At 35.9% G+C, this 7,652-nt stretch overlaps 1 pseudogene; it reads left to right on the top strand.

The window, feature by feature from the left end:
• Positions 1-2,459: 2,459 nt before the first annotated feature.
• On the top strand, positions 2,460-3,843 carry LOC144301552 (heterogeneous nuclear ribonucleoprotein D-like pseudogene; annotated as a pseudogene).
• The last annotated feature ends 3,809 nt before the right edge of the window (positions 3,844-7,652 follow it).

Raw genomic sequence — 7,652 nt, 5'->3', positions numbered from 1 at the left:
CTATATTTTTCGAATTACCATTCAACACAACTGGTGAAACTACACAAGAGGAAAGAAAAAAAGTCCTGCAGAGATCGCAGGTGACAACTCAGTGCACAAATTCCTAATCAAATCACCACCATCTGCCTAACTTATGATCAAATCTGCCTTGGCATTTGGCTTTTATCTCCTCAAGGATATTAGCCTTAATGCACAGATACCTTAAATAGAAAAGAATAATGGATTTGAAAATGGAAAAGAATAGCATGACCCATGGAGAATAAGAGTCAAGAGCTATGTTTATTATTATTATAAACTCTTTTTTCATGTGTTTGTGACTCTTTCCCAAGACTTAACTGATTGCATACAGGGTAGGGATGATGTTCTGCATTCTGACTCCTCTGCATTACCTGTCAGCCTATAATTGATAAGTGTTAATTAACTGACTCACTTGCTAAATACTGACTGGAAAGCACAAGGAGTAATCTTGAGAGCAGGGAAGTATTTATTTCTAGAGTATACACAGGGTACTCCCTTGTTTCCCACTCCTCCCCAAAATACAGCTAATCTGTGTATTTAAAAGTCTATTATGTTTCTTATCTTGTTTAAAAATTCTTGTACCTGGATAGGGGAAGTACGCTGAAATGCATACATGTGAGTAGTATAATGGATCTGTAGAGATCCATGATATTATAGTTCATTTTGACATGAATGGACCCTGAAATACAGATACTCTTAAACCTTATATGCTATTTAATACTTTTAAAATTATATAACAGAACCAACTTAATATGCTTCATAGAAGCTTAAAGCAGGAATACTTGGTAATTTAGGGAAAAAACTGGAACCGAGCACTCTAAAGCACTTGACCTTTCTCTTTTCTCCCTGTTTTCCTATTTATCTCTTTATTTATTTTCCCTTCTAGAATTTTCTTTGCGGGACACCTGGGTGGCTCAGTGATTGAGTGTCTGCCTTCCGTTCAGGGCACGATCCCACAGTTTGGGGATTGAGTCCCACATTGGGCTCCCTGCACGGAGCCTGCTTCTCCCTCTGCCTATGTCTCTGCCTTCTTTCTGTGTCTCTCATGAATAAATAGATAAAATCAAAAAAAAAAGAAGAAAGAAGAAAGAAAGAAAGAAAGAAAGAAAGAAAGAAAGAAAGAAAGAAAAAATAATTTTCTTTGCTTCTCTAGGCCCCATCACAAATATATTTGTCTGCATCAATACTGAGGTTATGCATTATAATTCCAGCCTTGTTGAACTGGCTAATTAATCCTAATTGCAAACTCAGGGAAATATAGGACAGTGAACCAAGTTGGAAAGGTGTCCATTGCTGGTTTGACCAGAGATGGCCAAGAGAATGAGCCAAGGTGGAACATAAGAGCTCATAGGAAATTTCCAAAGAAAGAAGCAGACCGACTATACTGTAATCTTAGAATGAATCTTAGAATGTGACCTTAAGGCACCTGGGTGGCTCAGTCAGTTAAGTGTCTGCCTTCAGCTCAGATCATGATCCCAGGGACCTGAGGCTGAGCCCTGAGTCAGGCTCCCTGTTCAGTAATGAGTCTGCTCTCTCTCTCTTTCCAGCTCAAACTCTCTCTCCTTATCCCTGTCTGTCTCTCTCTCTCAAATAAATAAAACCTTTTTAAAAAAGTGATCTTAAATGAATCAAGAAATATCACTCCACTGTCAAAGTTTTAAAACTTTGAGTACTTACATCACTGTGTCTTTTGTCTTGAACTCAACAATGTATTTTCTCCAAGAAAGGCCCCTGACTTTTGGCCTCCTCATTTCCATATCCACAAATGAGACAGGTGAGAGGCAACTGCCAAGGAAAGTTTTATCTGAGCTAAAATTAGTGGTTAAAATTAGCAGTGCAATCCCCTGCTCCCATTATCTTTTCATTTCATAAATTGTACATTTAAGAAAAGGAATTCATAAAGAGGTTTACAAAAAAGTAACATAAATGAAATGGACAATGTAGAGGAAGGGTCATATAATTCTAGATACTGTTTTTTTTTTTTTTTTTAGACACTGCTTTTTCTTTTGTCAATTTAAAGAAAGGTAATAAATATTTAAACCAATTTTCATTTGTTTTCAAAACTCTCAATCACTAAAACTGAGAATAATATATGTTATTTCGGATATTTAATGTCAACTAGCAAAAGATATGAAAGACATCTACTACCAGCGGTATGCTAGATCCAGCATGTGCTGGATAATGAGAGCTAGTCTTACAAGTTGGTTGTTAAATACAGCTGTTCTTGAAAGTTAAATTACATAAACTTGCATGAATTATTTTTAAAGGTTAATAAATGTTAAAAACTACATCATAATTATTTTACTGTGTTATCATACATGCTCTTGATGTTATTTTATCTATTTCATCTATATGGGAGAAATAAATAATAGTGTACTACAACACACCTCTTCCGGACTTTGCATTCAGTTTAACATCGCATTATTAGCTTAAAAGTGATCATGGTGGTGGGGAGGATTGATATTCAGACCATAGCAATGGGCAAATGGTACAATCAGGTTTTTTTTTGTTGTTGTTGTTTACCAAGCTTATTGTTAAACATTTATCAACTTAATGTATATTACTCTCTAGAGATATGAATTATATATTTTGAGATTTCACATCGCAGTTCTCTGGAGATAGAGGGATAAACTGAAAATCCCAAAGAATATACTTAAGGAAAAACCTAAGTTGGGAAAAATGACTTGTTTTGCTTTGTTTCTTTTGCTTGAAAATGTTGGTACCTTTGGTTTTCTGAGTTTTCAGTGTAGTGTTATGAGAAATGTAGAACAGTTGCTTGAGCCAGGTTAATATTTCTTGGAGGCTTGAGCTGAACTAAGAGCAAGAAAGATCTGACTGAATATTTGTTTTGATCTGGGAATTTGTAAGCTATACAATTAAAATAGATCCAGGGACTGGAAGATCAAGAGAATTTGGATTTATGCTTTGCAAAGATGCTGTTTATGTTGATAAGATTTTGGAATGGAAACAACACAAACTAGATGGCAAATTGATAGACACCACCCAAAGGGTCAAAGCTTTAAAAAGGAAAGAAGCCCCCCAAAAGAGGTTTTTGTGGGTAGATTGAACCCACAATTGTTCTAAAGAACAATTAAAGAATATTGAGGAGACTTTGGAGAGATTGAAATATTGAACTTTCCTTGGATACAAAAACAAGAGAAGATAATTTTGTTTTATCACATGTACAAATGAAGAGCCCGTAAAGATATTGTTAGGAGATATCAACTGACCACTGTTATTATATGTATGTGATGAATACCAAATTCTACTTGTGAAATAATATTACACTATATTTTAACTAACTTGAATTTAAATAAAAACTTGAAATAAAAAATTAAATAAATAAATAAATGCAGATCTCATAAAATTGGTCCTATGAAGTGTGAAATCAAAGTTTCACAACCCAAAGAGGTATATAGGCAGCAACAGCAACAATGAGAAGGTGGAAGAAGTACTGCAGTTGGTGGACAGGGTGATACTAAAGGTTGTGGACCAAAACAGGTCAGGGCCAAAACTGGAACAAAGGATTTAAAAACTATTATGACCAAGACTATGGAAATTGCAATAGTGGTTATGATGGTGATCAGAACTATAGTGGCTATGACGGCTGTGATTCTACTGCATAAAACTACAGGAACTATGAACATGGACAGAGATACGCAGACTCCAGTGGCCAACAGAACACTTATGTCAGGGTATCTTGAGAGGGTGGCAATCACCCAAAACAATTACCAGGAGGACTTTGGAGAAAATAGGAGGAGACTTCTAAAATCTCCCATCTTGCAGGATGACATTGAAGATTGGTCTTTTGTTGATGTAATGTGATTATTTTGTAAAAGACTTTGTAGTGTACAAGACACAGCTGTGGGGCACCTGGGTAGCTCAACGGTTGAGCATTTGCCTTTGGCACAGGTCTTGACCCCAGAGTCCTGGGATCCAGTCCTGCATCAGGCTCTCCACAGGGAGCCTGCTTCTCCCTCGTCTATGTCTCGGCTTCTTTCTGTGTCTCTCATGAATAAATAAATAAAATCTTAAAAAAAACAAAGACACAGCTGTGTCTAATGGTCCATTAGTGGTCTTTGTTTTTACTTTGTCTTTAGTTATCTGTGTTATGACTCAATTTGGATTTGTTTATACAAATTTTGTTTGTATGATTTCATGTTAAACCTCAAATAAATGCTTCCTTATATGAGCATTTTTCTGTGTCAGGTACTAAATACTTCTGTAAAAATAGAATTTTATTTATTTATTTATTTACTTATTTACAAAATTTTATTTATTTATGAAAGGAGAGGGAGAGCAAGCATGAGTCAGGGAAGTGGCAGAAGGAGAGAGAAAGGAGCAGACTCCCTACTGAGCAGGGAGCCTGATGCGAGGCTCCATGTGGGATGCAATCCCAGGACCCTGGGATCATGACCTGAGCTGAAGGCAGATACTTAACTGACTGAGCCACTCAGGCTCCCCTAAAAAATGTAATTTTAAATAAGCAATATCTAAGGCAAATTTTATTTTGTAGGGAGTATGGACCCATATGGAGAAACTATAGCCCTTTATAAATAACTAGCTACAGCATCACCCTGTTGCCCATTTTTGTTAGATGTGTTCTGTTAACTGAGGTGTCCACCATACCTTTAATGTTTCTTCTCTGTGTATCTGGAGACCTTGTCATAGTGTTGTCATTAGTGAAAGGTTTCTAGCAGACTTCGAATCTTCTGGATTATATTTTGAAATGAACCTTTTTAGCACAAAGAATGTTGTTAGCTCCTTTCATGAATAGAAAACACTACTTTGTTCCTGTCTCTGGAAAGCCATTTGTTATGATATGCTAAATCAGACTTAATCAGTGGTCTGCTAGAAAGAGCTTTGGCTAATCATAATACCATGGCTTTAATTGTTCTCTTGATAAAAATGTCCAGATATTCTCAAGGAAAAGGCACTATTAAAGTGTGTGTAGGAGTTACAGATTAAGGGTACCAAAAATAGTTACATTTTAACAAGGATTTTGGCAGATAGGTATGAGGTTGTTAAAATTTGAGCAAAAATTAGGTACAGATATTTGAAGCAGTGGCTGAGGAAATTAGTTGTATTCTGTTGGTATTATGGTACAGCAAACACCAAGCTAAACAAAATGTTTTCTATTGGGACATTCATAGGAAGGTATCTAGGGTGTTAATTATTAATGTGTTTTGAAGTGGTGGGGTTCAGACCTAAGGGCCAAGAAAGAATTCTTAAGACATCTTTGGTGCAAAAAGGTGATTTTGTTAAAGCATGGGACAGGACTCACGGGCAGAAAAACCTGCACTGGGGTCATGAGGGGTGGCCCATTATATACTTTCAAGTTGGGAGGGGGTTAAGGATAGTGTAAGTCTCAAAGGAATTTTGGAAGCAAGGTTTCCAGGGCCTTGAGGGAGCTAGCTATTCTTAGAAAAAGGCCTTTTATCACTGTCTAATAAAATCTTAGTCATGAGACCCTTCAGACTTATATTGGTGGGTCATATGCATGGAGGATGACTGCCAACATGTATCTGGGGTGAGGGGGAGATAAAGGAAGCATCCAAAGAAATTTTTATATGTTAAAGTACATGTACAGGATCCTGGCAGTTGAGCTAAGATTGCCTTTTGCCCTTAGCAAAGTATTAACATCGAGGCACCTGAGTCCCTAGAGGAAGGTCACCCTGCCTGTTTCAAGGACTTGTGAATAGGCTGTAAGTAGCAAGGGAATTTAATTTTTCTTTTGCCTTTGCTTCCAACATTAGTGTGAGTTCTTAGAAAAAGTCATAGTAGTAGATTTCATCATTTTTGATGCATTAGTGCATGAGCTGAGTAGTGAAGCACACACATATTCAGACATAGGAAGGAGTAGCAGGAAAAAAGTATACTTTAAATTTTATGCATATTAACACAAATCTAAGTGACTGAGTCATTACAACAGATCTCCCTGGTGCATCAAAGAGCAGTTTCAGCTCTAGATATTGGAGAATTTCCTGGGTAAATTCAAGCTTTGAATTTTACATTAAGTGTACATGATGGATTTAAGGTTTTTAGGTTTTGTTTCTGTGGTTACACATTAGTCTCTAGGATTGGCATACATGCTCACATTTGGTGCCTGGATCTTTCAATGTTTGTACTTACTGGCTATCAAGTTACAATGTAGTTGGCCTTGTTTTGCTCCTGGTTTTGTTATTTGACCTAAAACCTATACCAGGTACTAATGTTGGTTATTTCAGGGAACTATTTATTCTTTCAGCATACAATCTTATAGAACAAGGGAGATTTTCATTTTAAGTTATGTTGTCAAAGTCTGTAGTTGCAGTGTCTTTAGGGTAGTGAATCTGTTAAGTTGAAATTGATGATTAGGTAGCAAATTGACATTGAGATTATCCTTTACCTGGGGTGTCTGGGTGGCTCAGTGGTTGAGCATCTGCCTTTGGCTCAGGGCATGATCCTGGGGTCTTGGGATCGAGTCCCACATCAGGCTCCCAATGGGCAGTCTGCTTCTCCCTCCGCTTATGTCTCTACCTTTCTCTCTTGGTCTCTCATGAATAAATAAATAAAATCTTAAAAAAAAAGAAAGTTTATCCTTTACCTGATCAAGATGAACAAAACCTTTTTTTTATGTTTTATTTTTATTTTGGAATGAGAGAGAGAGAGAGAGAATAAGCAGGAGGGGCAGAGGGAGAGAGGGAGAATCCCAAGCACACTCCTTGCTGAGTGAGGAGCTCTACATGGAGCTCAGTCCCAGGACTCCTAGATCATGAGCTGGGCTGAAACCAAGTCTGATGCCTAACCAGCTGAGCCACAAGGTTCCCCAAAGGCTTTTTAAACAAACCAAAAAAAAAGTAACTATAGATACTTTAGAGATTAATTCTTTTTACATTTTATTTTCATTGCATTCCTATAAACGTTTTCAGTATCATAATAACACAAAAATACAGTAAGATTTAAAAGCTATTATTATTGCCAAAATCTATAAATAAAATTTAAAAATATTTTGAATAACTAATTTTCCTGAAATGATTAAAAGTAAAAATATATATTGAATCTAAATTATATTTTATGCATAGAGAAATAAAGTTAAATGTTCGCTATGTACTAGAAATAATGATTTTATTGAATATCAATTGCAATGTTTTTACCTATTGGTATAATCAATATAGAATACAGAATATATCAAATACAAGAGCCTCACTGAAAAAAAAAAAAAAAAAACCTCTGCTTTTTCAACTCTCTTATATTCTGATTTTATGCTAGTTGATTAATTCACTGAATGGGTTTAATTTTGAACCAAAACATATTTTAAATCTGAAAAGAAAATGGACTCATTTCCATTTTAAATGTCACTGAAATAAAAATACTAAAGCCCTGGGTAAGTGATTTCCTTTCATAAGGTTAAATATCTGCCAAGAATATTAGTTGAGTTTTCTCAAAATTGCCCTTCAAGTGATATTGCTGCCAAAAACCAACACAAGGAAGTGAAACTGGTATTATCTGAAAATCAGAGTGCCATGACATTGAATTGCTGTGATCCTATTGCAGCTTGGATGTCATAACCAATATTTATTTTAACCAATTTTATAAAGCAATTTCTATTGCTACTGCTTAGTGATATGTTTACAAACTTGATTACTGCCCTG

This window comes from Canis aureus, chromosome 30 (assembly GCF_053574225.1).
Source record: "Canis aureus isolate CA01 chromosome 30, VMU_Caureus_v.1.0, whole genome shotgun sequence".
Lineage (NCBI taxonomy): Eukaryota > Metazoa > Chordata > Mammalia > Carnivora > Canidae > Canis > Canis aureus.
Note: the sequence above shows the minus strand (reverse complement) of the source record. Positions and strands in the feature narration are given on the sequence as shown.